Source organism: Pinus tabuliformis, chromosome 3_2, assembly GCF_031772625.1.
Source record: "Pinus tabuliformis cultivar Carrire ecotype Pingquan chromosome 3_2, CPIR1, whole genome shotgun sequence".
NCBI classification, from domain to species: domain Eukaryota; kingdom Viridiplantae; phylum Streptophyta; class Pinopsida; order Pinales; family Pinaceae; genus Pinus; species Pinus tabuliformis.
In genome coordinates, this window is record NC_142302.1 from 312,068,848 (window position 1) to 312,086,680 (window position 17,833).

Here is a 17,833-nt window from a genome sequence, read left to right on the forward strand (position 1 = left end):
ACCTTCTCCTCTACCCTCCAAGCCTCCTATTTCCTTGCACAATTTTTCCTGGGGTCCAGTGCTCCCACTTGTATGAATTCCCACCTCACACTGTTGACTTGGCTCAGAAATAACTGCACAAAACTGAAGGAGATAAATCCTTATACATAGATGAGTTTCTTTTATAGGAATAATCCATCTAACTGATCGTACAATGTCACTCCTCTGATCTCAACTGGGTCTCTGTCTGAACTGACATGCATGAGTTATTTATGAGAGAATACTCAGTTATCTGAAGTGTAGTAGTTACATGCATGCAAGCATTAACTAACTGAACTTACAATTAATTCAACAAACTTTTTGAATTAATCTAACTAGACTTGACTCACTTAACTGAGCCAACTAATTACAACTCATCCTTATCTCTTTAACTGATGGATAAATTCCTCAATTAATGGAGAAACTATTGCATGTCCCCACATAGACTTCATGTTTATTTTTCCTTAACTAATTAAATCAAGACGAATTAATTAATTATTTTACAAACAACTGCTAAGGTCAAATTCGAATTTTACTTCTCTATTTTAGTTCAGGGACTAACTAAAATAGGAATCTATCCCAAATTGCTAAAAATAGCAATGTTATTTTTAGCACTTCCATTTTTCATTTTGCTATTTTTAGCACTTCCATTTTTCATTCCTTGTTGCTCAGTCCAGCACTAGTACCTGAACTGATATTTATAACAGTGCTAGTTTTAGCACTTCTATTTTTAGCATTTCTTGTTGCCATTTTCAACACAATGTTTCGTGTAGCACTGTTTGAGGATCCTATAGCAGGAATTTTCCTTTCTATAAGAGGGTAACAGGTGCCTTGGTTTGCTTTTCTAATTCTGACCTAGTGACATGCCTCCTAAAATAGGTTATGGGAGGCTTTGGGATTTCTTTTTGTGAAGTTCCTTCCTCACTCTCCATTCGTAAGGAACCTAGCTCTTCCTACTTTCTTGGTGACTCTTCAATTAGGATGGGAGTTATTGTATGCTTTTGTGTCTTCCCCTACTTGATCTTGGTGTTTCTCTTGTTTTGAAATAGAGGAGAGTCCGCCTCTCTCTTTTTCCCTTTGACTTGATAGGTGTGCTTAAGGCAGCCAAGGCAACAACTGCATCCTTTTTAGTGTTCTTAGGAGACAATCTTAGCGATTTCTCCCCTTCTCTGGTATGTTCCTCAGGGATGGTCTCTACCTTCTTCTCTCCTCTTCTTCTCTCTCTTCTTCCTCTCCTTCTTCTTCTTATTTATTTGTTCTTGGCTCCTCTTATTTTTCAACTTCTTCTTCTTCCTCTATTCTTTCTTCCTCTTTATCAGTAGAGGTTGGGAGCCTGCCATATTCAAGTGCTTGGATTTCAAGGATAGCCTCTACGTCCCTATCTATAAATTTGGACCAAAGAATAGGAATTCTAAATTGGCTCAAGGCATCCTCCAGTATCAGTTTAATGAGTCCATGATGTGCCAAATGTTGGTGTTTCCCTTCTTGTACCTTCTATCTCACATCTATCATTGACTGCAATAGGAAATAAGGCACACTAAGCCTTTGGTTTACGGGTAAGTTCTCTCAAAGTCTCAACTCATGGAGGAGTCTTAATTGGTAGGCATAGACTACACTCAGTCATCCTTCACAAGAAATGTATTTGAGGATGTGTTATCTCACCTCATCCCAAGGACAGGGAAGGCTCTCCCTCCTGACTCATTTTTGTCCTCAATTGGCTCTTCATCATTTAAGAAGAATTTTTTCTTAGCAAAAGTGTTGCTATCCTTGTCTTCCCTTCTCCATTATACCCCTTGAGGAAGTGTGGTTACTCTATTGATCACCTCAGGGTTGATTATAATTGAAAGCCATATCAGCATAGTAGTAGTTCTTGTTCCTTCCTGAGGGTTGAGTGCCATGGAAAACTCATGGGCTATATCATCATCATACCCCCTAGGAAACTCAAAGAAGCCCAAATAGTGATGCCTCCTAAATATCTACCACAGGGGGATGTAGGTGAATCTTGGATGGATTTGTGGGTTCTCTTCTATTGAATCCCCCTCCCATTTCTCTTCTTTAGTTAACTAAATGCAGGAAGCTTTGTAAGCTAGATTTAATATGAGGTTAGGGTGGCTAAGAGTTTAAAATATTTTTGGGAGATGACTGCAATTTATACTCTATTCTATATCCACACAATTCTCATAAATTCCCAAAATTTTATCTAAATCTCCAGCCCACTATAACTATTAGAAGATTTTAGATTCTTTTACTTTTTTCCTTTATTTAGTTATTAAATCATGAACATATGAGAGATGGGCCACTAAATTTTCACTTTTATGCTTGGGATGATGAGAATTGCTGAGCAATTTGACCTTAGGCACCCCTTGTAGACTTCATTTGCAATTCCAGTGCTTCCTGTAGCTTTCTTAGTTTTCTGTAGCTTCTTGTAGCTCTGTTTCCTATAGGGTGGCCAAAACAAGGTTTGCTTCTACGATGGCTCTTCAAGGTCATCCTAGTCTCTTTGATATCAAAATGAACAATGAGTGCATGAAATTTTGGAATTTTATGCTATTTATGGTTGACTTTTTTGGAGTGTTGTGTTAGTTGGCAGTGGTACAATATTTCTTCATTTGGACCATTGACCCATCGTTGGTGATCATGTAGTCTCCCTCGTAATCATCACCCACCCTCACATAAATGAATCAATCACATTTTTTATTGATTCTCATTTATTTGACACTCTAATGTGGCATGCTAAGTGGGAGTTCACTTTTTGATCTCAAGTTGAGGGTGGCCAAGTTAACTAGCCACCTTCAACTTATAAAAAGTAACTTTTTCAACATTCATACATTTTTATCATATTGTGACTTGGGGAAGAGTTGGATGAGGTTCCATACATGTGCCTACCTTTGTTGATCAATGCATGTTGGAGGATGGCTTGTTGTGTTGCTTTCTCAGGTAAGTGTTCCTCTTTGGTCATTTTTTTGTTGATTTCCTCCTACTTATGTAGCTCTGTGTTGTTTCATGTGTTTAGGTGCTTGGTGTATCCCTACTTCTATTGCTGTTGTGGAGCTCTAGCAAGGAGAAATAAGGTCTTCAGAGATGTTGGAGCTCCTTTCTTCTTTGGTTGTGAAGGAGAATATTGGCTTAGGCTAGTTGTTGGGATGACACAGGTCACTACAAGAGATCCTATAGATGCTACAGGAAACCCTATAGCTGCCTTTTATTCATTATTTTTTTATTTTTTTCTTGGAGGGAGGCTATGTGGTGGTGTAGGAGTTGATGATGGTGATGAAGGCTTAGGTGGAATGGTGGATGATTGGCTAGTGAGTGAATGTCCTCTGGACCTCTTTTTTATTTTTTCACATTTTCCTGTGTTTTTTTATATGGACACAATGGTATGTATGGATATGGCTTGATATTGGGTGAGAGACGGTGAAGTGTAGCATCCCAAATTAACCTAGAATAGTCCTGCATAGTTTTTTTGATATCGTTATCTCTTTCCTTTAGCATTTCAGGACATCCTGTAGTGTTATAGGATGTTCCTGTAGTAGCTATAGGACATCATGTAGCAAGCTAGAAAATGCTCAAAAAATAATTTTTAATGCCTAGAAGTGGAAATGGATGATGGGGACATGGTAGGCATGAATGAGATGGAGTGGATGAAGGAAGAAGTGAGGTGATACTTGGCATGTTGTCCTTGTAACTATGATTCCTTTATTTCCTTTAAAAACCTACAAAATCACATAATTTATTATGGGTAGGCTTGAGGTCCCTGCCACGGAATTTTTGGTATGTTTTTCTTCTCTTTTTGTTTTTTGAAAGACACATAGGTCGACCCAAAGGAGGTTTTCAGCGTGTCTATCTGACCTAGGCACCTCAAAAGATGTTTTCACCTGGGGATATTTTTATTTTCCTTTTTTTTAACTCCCGGGTTGCCTCAAGGAGGTTTTCAACCCAAGAGTTGGCCTTAGATGCCTCATAGAGGTTTTCACCTAGGCCCCATATTGTTCTTTTTTTCAAAAATAGAATCACTCTTCAAGAATTGTGTGATATAGAAGCTAAGACACTTCCAATCACATTTACTTCCTTGCTAATGGTACTAATGAACTCCTCCCTTGACAGAGGTATTTTGTAAGCTTTCAATCTATATCCATTTACAAGTACGGGAATACCTTTCTCATCAATGGTCCTGATTTGAACAGCCCCATTTTAATGGCACTTCTCTATCAGATATGGGCCCAACCATTTGGTCATAAAATTTCCTTTGAAATTGTTGAACCTGGAGTCATATAGCAAAGCCCAATCCCCTTCTTGGAAAACCTTTTCCTTGATGTTCTTGTCATGCTAAACGTTCCTCTGTGCTTGAATAACATCAGTGTGTAGGAGGGCCTATATCCTAAATTCATCCAAACCATTGAGCTAGAGTAATCTCTCCTGTTATGCCTTTGTAACATCCAAATCCAAATGTACTTCCATTCTCAAAGTATTGTATTCAAACTGAATAGAGATCAGAGCCTTCTTTCCATAGACCAAGTCATAAGGGGTGAAGCCAATGGTTGTCTTCCAGGTTGTATTATAGCCCAAGTGGCCTCCACAAGTCTGTCAGGCCAATCTTTTCTATTGCTTCTCACAACCTTCGTGAGGATGCCTTCTGATTCTTTGTTAGTGGCCTCTACTTTTCCATTGGCCTGAGGATGATAGGCATTTGACTTCCTATTTTTGATCTTATGCTCCCTCAACAAATTCTCAATTATGTGTGATGTGAATTGAGCTCCCTGATCAATGACTAGTTCTCTATGGTACCCAAACTCATGGAAAAATTCCTTAAGAACTCAACCACTTTCTCTTCCATTGCTACCTTGATAGCCTTGGTCTCAGCCCACTTTGTCAAGTAATCAATGCATATAATTATGTACATTTTCTTCCTTGATGGTGGATCAATGGGCCCAATGAAATCCATGCCCCACTTGTCAAATTGCTCTAGAGCCATCTGAGGCTGCAAGGGCATTTAATCCTTGGGAGTAGGTTTCCCTATTCTCTAGCACTGATCACATTGATTGGTGTATCTTCTAGCATCTTGTTAGAGAGTAGGCCAGTAGAATCCAACTTGCAATACCTTGAAGGCTGTCGTCTTGGTTACAAAGTGGCCTCCATAAGGCGCATCATGACAGGCCAAAAGAATGTCAAAATTCCTCCTCCCTGACACATCTCGTCAAGATTTGATCTGGGTCTAGCTTGAAGAGATTGCCCCCAATCTAAGTGAATGGGGTGCTCTTCCTTACGATTCTTCTCTTTTCCTTGGATGAAAGATTTGGAGGGAACTATGAAGCAACTAGGTAGTTAGCTATGTCAACAAAATATAGAGAGAGAACTGGAATGGAAAATAAATTCTCATCTCACATCTGATCATCAACCATCCCTTCATCACATGCAAGCAAAGCAAGTCTAGACAAAAAACCAGCAACTACATTTTCCCTACCTGGGTTATCAATGATAGTTAAATCAAACTGTTGTAATAAAAGAAACCATCTAATAATTTAGGCATTCACATCAAAATTGTGCATCAAATATTTTATAGAAATATGTTCAATATGCACAAAGTTCTGATAACCAGTGATGTATTGTCTAAATTTGTTCAAGGAATAGACAACAGCTAGAAGCTCCTTTTCAGTCACACTGTAGTTTAATTCAGGCTTGGAATTTTTTTTTCTAATGAAGTAAATGGTATAAGGAAACTTGTCATCTATCTGGCCTCAAAATTATCCTATATCTTTGATAGAGGCATCAAAATGGATGTAGAAAGGAAGAGCCTAATTTGGGCCTCGGAGTATGGGTGCAGTAATCAACTCATCCTTCAAGATTTCTAGGGCCTCTTGGCAACTTTCTGACTAGTAAAATTCAAAGTCTTAGCCAGTAGTCCAAACAATGGTGAGGCTACTTTTCTGAAGTCTTTGATAAACCTCCTATATTATCGTACTAATCCCAAGAAACTACTTACATCGCTCTACTTTTGAGGAGTAGGGACCATTTTTATGATAGCAATTTTATTTGGGTCCACTTGTAGTCCTTCCTGAGATATTGAGTGACCTAAAACAATCCCTACATTCATCAAAAAATCACACTTCTCAGGACTAAGTGATAGGTTCATTTCAATTCACTTATTTAATACTTTCCCCAAGTTAGAGAGAGCCTCCAATAAATCACACCCAGAGGGAGTGAAATTATCCATATAGATTTCTACAAAGTAGTGGACTAGCTCAGCAAAGATGCTCAGAACTACCTTTTTAAAAGTGGTAGGGGCATTGCGTAATCCAAATGGAAGGGCCCTATAAGCAAAGGTACTCCAAGGAAAAGTGAATTGGTTTTATCCTGGTCCTCTAGGCTAATCTAGATCTGATTGTAACACTAAATCCATCTAGGAAAGAGACAAACTTCTTCCCTGCAAGACCATCCAAGACTTGATCAATGAAAGGTAGAGGGAAATGGTATTTTTAGTGGATTTTTTTAATTCTTTGTGATCCAAATAGATCCTCCATTTACCATTCTTCTTTGGGACTATAACTAGAGGAGACACCCACTCACTATCTAAGATGGGGTAAACGAACCCTCTATCCAACAACTTCTGCATTTCCTCTTTGACTATGTCTTTGAGGGTTGGCTTCATTCTCCTCTGAGTTTAGCACACTGGCTTGAATCCTTCCTTGATGTAGATGAGGTGAGTACACACAAAAGTTTTCACACCCTTCATTTCCTTATAGCTCTAGCCAAACACATCCATGTTCTCTCTCATCATGTTGCAAAACTTCTCTTTGTGATGCGCTGAGAGCGAGGGGTTGATTTTCAATTTTTTAGATGGACCAAATTCTACCATTTTTACATGAGTGGGACTTGAGTCAACTAGGCACAAATCATTCGAAGGCTTATCTTCAGATTTCATCACCAGCTTGTCAAGAGGCATGGTGTTGGGGGGATGGTTCTGGATGATTTAATCAATTAGGTCATCTTCATCAAGTTTCTCCCCTCATATAATAGTATCTAGGGTATATATTGGGTAGGATGTCATATGGTACACTTCATCTTCCTCTTCGTCTTCCGAAAATAAGGGTAGTTCATGCTCTAAGGATGGTTGAGCAGGAGGATAGAAGACCAACTATTTGGAAAAATGGCCATTCTTAATGCTCATGTTCCTAGCCTTGAAACTTATGTAAGCATCAACAATGTTTAGCCATGTCCTTCCAAGGATGAGAGGATAACCATTGAACTTGGTCTTGGGATGGAGAACTAAGAAGTCAACAGAGTAATCCCAGGAATCAATAGAGACCATCACATCCTCAACAACTCTCTCGGGAGCTACTATGGATTTACCTGCAAGATGTAATATTGTTGTGGTCTTCCTCAATGATACTTGGAGATTCAATATGAGCATGGTATCCTTAATCATCACATTGAAGGCAGGCCCAATATCAATCAAGGTGTGGGGAATAATGATGTCATATATGTGCACATCTACCACATGAATCCGGGGTCTAGATAGTTTCGACAAATCACTCTTCCCAACATTAAGTTAGAAAATTGTCCAATGACATTAATGGTAGGGATGTCTTTGTTTCTCCTCCCAGGATGTTTGAAGAATTTATCCTTGATTAGCTTGTTGTAGATGGGGACATCCTTGATGGCTTCAAGGAGTGGGATTTTAACACACATTTTTTCAATTCTCCTATAAGTTTAGTCTCTTCTAGGGTGTGCTGAATAGAATGGATCAATCTTTTAGGAAAAGGAGGTTGATTGGATTTAGGAACATTCTCTTTTGTTTCTTCTTCAAGCTCCTTAGGTGGAGATGGAGGTTGGTTATCTGGAAACAATCTTCCAAACCTGATGTTGATTTCTTGAATTTCCACAACATAAGTAGGGTAGGATGTCTCTCCACTATAGACTTGTTGTGCCTGTTAGTTGTTTGGGTTTAGTTTTGTTTGAGCAAGAATCTAAGGTTGCTTAGGTGGAGTAGAATGAAGGAGTTGGGGTTAATATGGAGGTGGGGGCAGTAAGGTTGGAGATTGGTTGAATGGGGGTCTCCAACCCTGTGATGGGGTATTCCATTGAGGATGTGGGGGATCATATGGTTGAAATGATTGATTGGCAAGTTAGGAAGGGTATTGAGGTTCATAAGACCAAGGAGAAGGTGTGGACCATGAAGGATGAGCAGGAGAACTCCATACTCCCTTTTATTCCTTGGTATATAGTCTTCAAACCTAAAAAAGATGGGATTTCTTTAGTAGAGTAATTTTACTCACATACATAACATATCTCTATCACATATAAAGGAAATTTATTCCTAAGATGTATTTTAGTGCATCTAGGGTAGAATATAGCTAATTCCTTTTCTGCTTCTTCTTGTCTTCTCTTGCTCTATAGTGTATCCATTTTCATAGCAAAGGTTTGTAAGATCTATATTTTTATTTCCTCTACCATACCTCCTATCATGTTCTTTGTAATTGTGGAGGAGGTAGAGAGACTTACCAAACTTTTGTTCACCCTACCTCTCTTCCTAACATCTCCAAATTGAATTTTGAATATTGTTTTGATGTCATCACAACCGAGCTAATAAATGTATCCATTGGACAAAAGGTTGAGTTCATCCAGTAGTTCTTCTCTAACCCCTGTAGTAATACCAAATTCAAGGACTTTAGGTCTAGGGTGCAATTGTGTGCTCTTCTATAGCTCAACTAGAATCTTTCCTTGAAATCTTACATAAATTCATCCACTACTTGAGACATTCTAAATATATCGTCTTTGGTGTCTCTTTCTCTACAATAGTCCCAATACTTAGTGTTGAAGTCTTACTACATCTATCCCTAGGAAGTGATGCTACCCCTTCTAGGCTCATCAATCAATGAAGGGTTGCATCCTTGAGAGTAGAATGTAATAGTTTGAGCTTCCACTAATTGTCCTCAACAATCATACCATAGAATTATGGGAGAGAAATTGGGACGATGTTTTTCATTTTAGCTTCTCTATTTATCTCATCCATATTAAAGTCTCTAGGTTGCTTATTTCTAGCCATGGTACCAATTAGTTGTGAAGGTATTTGTCCTTGTACAAGCTCCTCAGAAATCAATGCTCAGTCACCTAAAAAGGCCTCAATATCCTCTATGGATAGGGTAGGAATCTCACTCAACAAAAAAAGGTTGAATGCTTGTGGAAGTGGGGATTTTTTATAAAACAAATCTTCTATTATCCCTGATTCTCTGAGGCATAAAGAAAAAATATTTTCCTATTTTTGTAATATTTTGAATGAGAATTCTAATGCAATGCAATTTTCTATTTTTGAAATAAATAATTCCTAACGCATATTTTGTTTTCTTTTGCAGAAAATGAGTGAAAGAACAGATCAACTAGAGAAGAAGAGGGTGCATACTTTGACACCTCCCTTGAAGAAATGCATGTCCCTCAATATTGTAGCAAGAATATTGCAACTCTGAAGGGTCTCAACTTTAATTGTCAACGTTATGTTCATATAAACTTAAGAGTGGTTAACACTATGTGTGCAAGATATATTATCTTCTTCTTATTTTTATTTACATGGGTGAAAACACTAATATTAGACTCAATTACTCAAAGACCATTCTACTATTTATGATACAAGTAAAATTCAAAATTGAAAGAAGTAAAGGATAGAAAGAAAATATAAATTAATTGTAGGAGAAAAAACAAAGCATGCAAATTTCAAACCCTAATTTTGCAAGAGAAAGGAAGTTTTTTACAACAACTAGGTTAACGAATCTAATTTCTCTCTTGGCTCCTAAACATCATCCTCGAAGTCTTGCAAAAATTGTAATACATAAAAAAAGACTAACATTTTGTTGGATGCAAATTTGGATGAGTTTGAAAAGAAAAATGAAAGTTGCTACAAGTGTCTCTGTTATGCTACAAGAGAGTCTAGTGAGCAGGAAAATGCACTAAGGATGTAGTTTGAAGGTGGAATGAGGCTAATGAAATCTAAGGAATGATAAATAATTCATGTCCATGAAATTCAATCACTAGAAGGAAAGTGTATTCAACAAATGGCTGATTTTAGAGTCTCTTTTAGCTCTGTAAAATAGGAAATTGTACAACTAAATGATAACTAACAACGAAAGGTCAACAACCTAAGCAATTTATATTGTATGAAAATATATATTAAATAAGAAATATGATTGTTATAAAATCTACCATTTAATGGTCTAATGTTGCATAACAAAGGTTGTAAGAAATAAGTTGATTAACCTTAGACAAAGTAATAATACTCATAAATGAAATTGCGTAAATAAATAAATGAACAAGTTCATGAAAATATAGTTATATAACAGGGTCTTGCGAAGTTGGGGTGGGTCCTAACCCAAGGAGGCTTAAATCGCTAAAGAAACAACAGCCTAAGAACCAAATATTCCTTCCATTAATTAGAAAAAGTGTTGGTACATGAAGATTTACATAACTAGAACTTCTAAGCTAATGCCTCTACTAACTTGACTATTGTTATCTCATTTTGACTTTCTACTTTCTCTAATGGGAATGTTTATCCCTATATTTATGCAAGATAGATGAGGGGTATCCTCCTTGAGTGGGGGACTTCTGTTAGGATTTTCTGACACATAGGAAATAGTCAAGTATAACTTGGTCTAGTGTAGAGTTAGGTAAAGTGTGTTTCTTTACTATGTACTTTTATAACTTACAAATATGTCTGTTACGATATGTTCTAGACAGGAAGTAATCTGAAGGTTCATTCTCTCCTCGGTATTACCGGCACTTGATACTTGGCTTAACACCTGATTGGTCCATGATATCTATTTAAAGAGAAGGGAGGGTCATTTGTAAGGTGACCATTCATGAGAGAAGCTTATGTAAAATTTCATTATTTTATTAATAAATTGCCTGAAGTGGTCACATTGGCTTAGCCCGTGGACTGTTTCCCTCTCTGAGGGTTTTAACCACATCAAGAATACCGGTGTATTGATCTGTGATATGTTTGTGAGTTGTTTCCTTTGGTGTTCTATCTAAGGAACTTACCTTGTAAATTCCTACATGGTATCAGATCTATTTGAGGGCCACATCCGTTGGTGATCCAAATCTGAAGTCGGTACAACTGCATCTCACTGTTGTTTCATAGATCTACAGTTTCTAACTATTTTCGGGCCGAGAGCACTGCTCTATTATCTTATGAGCATCTGTTCCAATGCCAAAACCCTTTCATTTCACGCGAAAAGGTTTACGGTAGCCCTCGCTACATCATTGTTAAGATCTGGAGGTATACAATTGTTATTTGTTGTTTTAGTTATTCATCTCTTTGTTTATTTTGGTTTATTTAGCTCTCTATTTTCTATTACTAGATCTATACCTTCCATTTCTACGTATGCTCTTTGCCCCATGACTATATGTGATCTGGGCAAATCAGAAACAGAAAGTAAGGATTTTTCTCATGCGTATGCTATTTTCCATTGCACCTTAGTGTGATCTTGGAAAATCAAAAACATTGAGTAAAATATTTAGTTTTCGGTGAAAGCTAACTTCAAACCATAAGGTTTGGTTTTTTTTGTATGTTTGTGTTGGGTTCTGCCTTTTTGTGGGAAAAAGGGGCTTTTCCAAGTAAGCACGCATTCCAAAGCTTCAAAAAAAAAATCCTTCCTCTTTTCCAAAATTACTAACCTTTTAATCCAGCTCACTTGGTCCAAAGTTACTTTATGAGAATAGAGATCCTGGGTTCAAGTCTTTCTTTTTGTTGAGTTACTTTTTCAAAAAGCACATGTAACTTATGTTTTAAAGTTACTTTATTTAAAATTGTTCTAACACATTAAAGAAAGTGAGTCACTTATAATTCTAAAGTCTCTTTATCTTTATTTAAGTTACAATTTAGTGGGTAGCTCATAAAGTACAATTGTAAAAGTGACTTTCACTTATTTATAAAAGTGGGTCACATATATTTTTTTAAAGTGAGCTAATTAGATTAAGTTTGGAAAGAGGGTTTTTTTTTTCTTAATATAACACTATTGTTCACTTCCACATAGTCACGTACTTCATCGGCATCTTCAACAACTTTTCTTTAAAAAGCCATAACTTCTTCATTCGGAAGCCATTTTCAGAGCCGTTTTTTTAATCAGCCTAATTTTTCAAGATCTTTCCACAGGAACACTTATTTTCATCATCTAAAACTTCAGTTTCTATTAAAATGTAAATTCCATGACAAGTTATTCTTGACAGCACCAACTACTTCCAATGGGTGTCCTACATAGAGGATTTATTTAGAAGTAAAGGTCTTTATAGAATAGCGTCAGGACAAGAGTCTAAACCTAAAGATGAAGATAAGGTAGTCAAATGGGAAAATAAGAAAGATCAACCACATGGGTTGATAGGGATGTCTATTTCTCTAAACCTTAGATTCCATATCGCAAAACTTGATACCCCTGATGAAGTAATGAAACAACTCATTAATGTTTTTGGAATTAAAAATGAAATTAGGGCCAAGCAACTCAAAAATGAGTTGCTTACATTGGACCCTAATAATTTTTCTTGTATTGAGGATTTCATTTCCAAGTTCAAGACCCTTAGACTTCTCCTGGAAGGTGTTAAGCTTAAGAAAGAAGATGGTAGCCTTATTTATTCCATTTTTACTAAGCTAGGACTAGCCTACTTTGTGTTTGTTTCCATCTTCCATTCTACTAGAGAAGCATTTATTTCTCAACGACAAATCTAAAAGTCCCCCCTATTTTGATGCCTTTTGTGATTCTATAATAAGAGAAAAAGAAAAACTCTTACATATTGGTCTTATTAATCTTGGAAACTCTTCTAAGAAAGCCTTAGCCACCCAACAACAACCAAGTTCAAAGAATCCTAAGAAGCAGCATCCTAAAAATAATGGTCCTAAACCAACCAAGGGTCCTAAGCACTTTCAGTCTCAAAATGAAAAATCAATTCAACAAAATGATAAGGCAAATACGAAAAAAGGAAAGAAGACTGATAAACATTGAAAATTTTGTAAACGAGATGGCCACTTAAAATCCAAATGCTTTAAGAAAATGGAATCCTTGGAAGCAACAATGAAGAAGCATAACATCCATTTGGAGCACTCTTCAACTTCAACTTCAACTTCGTCTTCAGGAATAACACTTTCTGCATGTGGTTGTCAAGTATCTCATTCTAGTTATGTACTAAATGTATCTTCTTCTTCTCATTTTCATGAGTGGTTCATTGATTCTGGAGCTTCTTATCACATGGCCAAAAACAAAGCCATTTTTTCTTCTTTAAATGATTGTAACACCAAAAATATATATGTTGTTTATGATAAATCTCATAGTGTTTTAGAGACTAGAACTATTCATCTAAACAATGGTCCATTTAATGATGTATTATGTGTTTCAACCATATCCTACAACCTTCTATCTGTATATCAGATAACTCATTCACATGAATGTAAAATAATTGAATTTTCACCTCATGATGTTGTAATTAAGGACCTAAGAGATCCTGGACATATTTTAGCTACTACCATTGTTGATGATTCTACAAGGTTGTATAAGTTTAACAAATTTGGGTCATCAACCCTTCCCTTGGTATTTGTTTCTAATAACGATGAAGTGAGAAAACTTTGGTATGAGCGATTTGGTCACTTAAACTATCGCTCCCTTCAAAATCTATGTAAAGAAAATATGGTGATAGTTCTTCCTATGGTATCTTGTAGAAATGGTGTTTGTTCCGGATGTGTACTTGGAAAACATCATTGGGATAGTTTTGAAAAATGTACCTCTTGGCATGCCTCACCCCCTTTACAACTTGTGCACAGTGATTTATGTGGTCCACTTCCAGTTGTTTCATTCTCTGGCTACAAGTATTTCTTAACTCTCGTTGATGATTTCTCCAAACGCACTTGGGTATACTTATTAAAACTCAAAAGTGAATTATTTAACATGTTCTTGGCCTTTAAGACCTTTGTTGAGAATCAATTTTGACATCAAATTCTTCAGCTAGGATTTGATAATGGCAGAGAATATGTTAACAAGAAATTCATAAATGCAACATACTGTTCCATAAACTCCACAACAAAATGGTGTAGTTGAAAAGAAGAATCACACCTTAAAGGAAATGGCTAACTGTATGCTTCAATCTAAAGGACTTAGTCTTAATTTTTGGGCAGAAGCAATTAACTGTCAAAATTACATAGTAAATCTCACTCCTACTAAGGTTTTAACGAATATCACTCCAAAAGAAGCATGGAGCTCAATTTAACTAGATGTAAGTCACTTTCGTCTTTTTGGAAGTGAAGCATGGGCCCATATTCTCGATGAGAAACATAAAGCCTTAGAACCTAAGTGTCACACAGTAATTTGTCACTATCTTCACTCCAGTCTTCCTATTGTGTCATGTGTCCAAGTCATACATGCTCATATTAGACAAATGCTCTCTGATGTTGCCAAATGACCCACTTTTCCTAAGTTATCTACCTCATCGCGTCTGTTGGATAAATAAATGCGCTGAAAGGTGCTCCTAAAGAGTTTAGAAGTGCTGCCATGGTGAAAGTACACCCGATTCCTGCGATGGTCCGACTTTATGTCCCAGCGCGGGGTTACTTGTAATCTGCGGCCATGACCTGACTAGCTACATTATTCAGTAGCGATGCCAGTGCCTAAGATCAGTTATGTACCTACGATGATCTAGATTGGGTGAATTTGTTCCAATAGTTGGCCTTCCAGATGACTCCAGACTTGGTTGTTGGCATAGTGTGTATCACCCTCCTTTCTCTAGCGTGGTTGTTCCGTCAATTGTGCTACCTTCCTTGGAGATAAGCTCACTCTTCCACCTTTCATGGAGACTCCTTATCCTATTTAAACTCTCACCATTACTATGCATTGCTAGTTTTTGATAGTTGGCTAGTTGAGTAGTGTTGTTAGTGTTTGTGAGTTTGCTAGATAGATGGTGTGAGTGTGACTAGTGTGGGATTGTTGATAGCTTGTGGAAGGTTGTGAAGTGCCCTTAATCTTGTGTAAAACTTATGAGTGAGAGAGACTTGTATGTTGGGAGATCCATCTTTAAAGAGTGAATACTTGAGGAACATGCTAGCTGGATCCCTCTGAGAAGGCTTGTGACGTCAAGACTTTGGTTGTAAGCTTACTCTTATTTCATTATTAATGCAATCAATGATGTTTTCCTATGTCTTGTATGTAATGTACTTGATAGCTCATGACTTCTTGACTTTCTGAGTAAATAGATCATTGTTGTTTCTGGTTACGTGCTTTTTTGTATTTCCTTTGCATTGTTTCAGGTTGATCACTCATTAGGAGAAGGAAGCGGAAGTTGGAGCAGCGCAACGGAACTCCATCGACCACCGGTTGAGGTAGGCCTCCAACTATGTCTATTCAAGGAAAGCTATCGTTGATCTGTCCTTATTTGTGACTAGACCCACTCTAGGGCTAGAGGGGTTGCCTCTTTCCACAGAGGGAACACTTTCCTACATTACAAATTGGCGACTCCACTGGGAAGATTTGGCCTTTGTTCTTTTTGTTTACTCTTGTCTTAATTTTTTGGTTTAGTCTGTTTTGAAGTTTGGGGATTAGTTATTGGTCTTTTGAGTTCCCTGGGTTGATTTGGGAATACCCCTATTTGATTGAAGGATTGACTGTCTTTGATTTGGGAGTTTTGGTTCGCTTGTTATTTTTTTGAACATCATCGTGGCTTTAAATTTAATAGTCGCGTTGTCATCGCGTCCACCCTTTTGTAATATCCTGTTCAATGTGTAATTATGCCTCACAGTCGCGACGGTTCTGAAAATCGGACCATCGTGGAAAAGTCTTGTACTTCCACATTGACATCGCTCTGTTGTTGCGGCATGTCCTTTATCAGTGCTTGTTGCTTGTGTATTACCCGCGCTGATTGCTGTAGAATTGATTTTCTCAATTCTGCCTCCTGAGTCCATCAGTCCTGCTAGTCCCTTGCTATTTTCACTTGTTTGATAACTTGTTTTTCCCTGTTTATGTTTGAGACACTCTTTTGTGAGCTTTTTTGAATGAATCTTGCTTTTTGCTTATGTGACCAAGTTCATTGTTTCAAGTCTCTTGGATCAGTCTGGCTTGGTTGCTTGTTTGCTCAAGATTCGTTTGCAGCTTGTTGTTGGATTGATTGATCCTTCCCCTTTGCTTGTTTTTGGTTGATTGTTTAGTGACTGTTATTGAACCAATCTTTGGCATTGATTCGATTTCTCTTCACTACCGAACATAGATCACGATTGTTTGGATCAACCGTTTTTCCACACTTGCTTGTTGCTTATTTGTTTCTTCTAGATTTAAAGACATCAAAATCAAAAGAATTGCATTCGTTTAGTATATGAAAGTGAAAGTGAATTTTCATTTCAAGTTTGCATATTGGAAAGCGAATGTTTAAATCTCTCATTAGTAGTATCCGTGCACTTTAAGAATTGATGTCTGCTTGCATTGAGTGACTGCCTTTGTTGTCTTGGTTTTTTTGGTTTGAGAATGATCTCTCTACCCTCCCATAGGTAGGTGTTCATCGAGGAAAAAGGATATTTCATTCATTCTAGTTGCATCCTAGGATTTGTTGTATACATACGGTAAGGCCCAAAAATTGAAACATAATTCAAGATCAACCCTAAAATAAACTGAATAAACCTAACAACACATTGGAACATAACGCACATTATTTAGAGGTCTAGACTAGAGACATGCTCCAACGTCGTTAAACCTAGTCACTTTTGTTTCCACTCAAGGTTGGGTGATTCCTCCTTCTATGACTCAATAGTGGTCTGGCACGGAAATGTGCTCCCATGTACCATCGAGTATATGTTGGGAGACCCCACTAGGTTATCATCATTTATCCTTAGGAAGCTACGTCTACCACCTTACAAGCCGTAATGCACCAAACACAGCATTCGGGAAGATTGATTGCCATACGGAAAGTCCTTGGTTTTCATATGACTACCAAGGTGTATATGCAGTTTTACGGATTTGTCTGGTAAACCTTTTGCCTAGTTCTCCAGAGTAGTCACTTTTGTTCCTTTTCGGACTCCCTAAAAGAAAAGGTCCATCTGAGCACTTGTCACTTCAAGCTCATTAAATACTCGAAGGTTACTAGAGTCATCTTTTTGTACTTTTCTTGACTCTTTAAAGATGAAAAAGTCAAGTTTTGTTCCTGTGTCTTAAAATTTATTCGGCCACGATTCACATTTACCCTGTTAGATCTTATTTGCGTTAGCTTGAGTAGGTTCCTTTCTCATTAGTTTTCCTAGGGTTTTTGAATCATCATCCTGATAGAATCACTGATCCAATCTCCTGTTCCAAGCGACCAAGGGTCTCCTTCTTTTGTTGCTCCTGAGGTACTAGTTGTTAGTGATACTCTCCCTGTTATTCCGAGTATCCAACTGGTTAACTCTCGCACTCCAAAGGATGAGTCTTACGATATTCACTGGAACCCCGTTTGGGAGCCTTTCGAAGAAGATATTCCTTGTACTCCTCCTAGTGTTTCGGTCCCAATGTCTTCTTCTGATATGGAGGACACATCCCCCGTCACAAGTGAAGAATCTGTTGCGGCGAGCGGTGAAATTCCTATCTCAACGGAAACTACACCTTTCTGTGTCACCCCTCTTGGTGTCACGCTACCTTTATGTTATAAGGCTTTGAGGGATGTTATGGGTTCTAGGACCTCCCTTACAAGTTCTATGTGGTCTCACACCGTCACTCCTACCTCGGAGTCTTTTATTCCTAAAATTCACAATGTGTCTGTCACTTCCATTCCGACTATTCCAACTGTCTGTATGGCTTCTTCAACCCCTGTTGTTGGTGTCGTTACTGCATCTTGA